The 1474-nt window shown below is 54.1% G+C and overlaps 1 pseudogene; it reads left to right on the forward strand.

Moving 5' to 3' along the window:
* The first annotated feature begins 4 nt into the window (after positions 1-4).
* LOC140695579 (suppressor of cytokine signaling 7 pseudogene) lies at positions 5-1016 on the forward strand (annotated as a pseudogene).
* Positions 1017-1474: the final 458 nt, after the last annotated feature.

Raw genomic sequence — 1474 nt, forward strand, 5'->3', positions numbered from 1 at the left:
AAACAGCCGCAGCGGTGGCCCCGGCGGTGGTGCTGGGGCCACAGGAGGCCTTCCGGAGAGCGGGCTGCTTCAGCTGCGAGCCTGACAGACGTGGGAGGCTCTGCAGGCCGGGAGCTGGACTCGGAGGGGAAACCCAGGTTGACAAGAACTCAAAGTGCATTTTCTCCAATCTCCTTCAGCCCCCTGTTCACAGGTGAAACAGTGTCACTTGTAGACGTGGACATCTCTCAGCGGGGCATGACCTCTCCACACCAGCCAACCCCCGTCTCCCACAAAGAAGCCTCAGTCTCCTAGATACATTTCCCTGGATTGCTCCCATCCGAGGAGCCGAATGCCTGTAGAGCTAGTCCCTGCAACACCTTCAGTGTCCCCTCTACCCACCCGACTCAGCAGCTTGGCAGCCAGCCTTCAAGAGTTGGAGAAGTGTTGGTATTGGGGGCCAATGAATTGGGAAGATGCAGAGATGAAGCTGAAAGGCAAGCCCGATGGGTCTGTCCTGGTAGGAGACAGCTCTAATCCTCGTATCCTGAGCCTCAGTTTCCAACCACAGGGTACCGCCCCCCACACTAGAATGGAGCACTGCAGAGGAAACTTCAGCCTGTGGTATCATCCCAAATTTGAGGATCGCTGTCAGTCAGTAGTGGAGTTCATTAAGAGAGCCATCATGCACCCCAAGAATGGAAGTTTCTTTCTTTCTTGAGATCCAGGGTTCCAGGACTGCCACCAACTCCAGTGCGGCTACTATGCCCTGTGTCCCGATTGAGCAACGTCAAATTCCTCCTGCACCTTTGCCTATTCCGAATCCGACAGCTCGTCTGGATAGATCACATCCTGGATCTCCCACTGCCTAAGCCTCTGATTTCTTATATCCGGAAGTTCTACTAGTGTGATCCTCAGGAAGAGGTATACCTGTCTCTAAAGAAAGCTCAACTCATTTCCAAACAGAAGCAAGAGGTGTTGGAACCCTCCACGTAGCGAGGGGCCCCCTGCTGGTCACTGCCTAGGGTACACGCTCTCCGCCTCACCGTCCAGCCGAGTCTCCTGGGCAGTTATCTTCATGCACTGGGCCTCGTCCCCCGCCCTCCCACCCCATGTGTATGCCCCTGATACAGGCATCTGTCCAGAGAGTTGCCAGACCTGATGGTGGAGTTCCAAGTGGATACATATCCCAACACGGAGAAGGGCGGATAGACACGAGAGGCTTGAAGAGTACTTGCCAGGCAACGTGCGAGCTCATCACTGAGTGTATATAAAGACGAAGACACACACGAGCAGCTAACTGTGCATCCTTCTCTCCTCCTCTGGCTGATCGCCCCGATATTGGACAAATGACAGATAAAGCAGGAAACCGGGAGAAAGAAAACTTCATCAAAGGGAACACGAAATGCCTTTAATTGCAATAGGCCTGCATGTCAGTGAGAACCGCACTGTGTCCCATGGCTTGGACCGTGAGGATGAGGAAAAACAGCTTGCT

This window comes from Vicugna pacos, unplaced genomic scaffold (genome assembly GCF_048564905.1).
Source record: "Vicugna pacos unplaced genomic scaffold, VicPac4 scaffold_454, whole genome shotgun sequence".
Lineage (NCBI taxonomy): Eukaryota > Metazoa > Chordata > Mammalia > Artiodactyla > Camelidae > Vicugna > Vicugna pacos.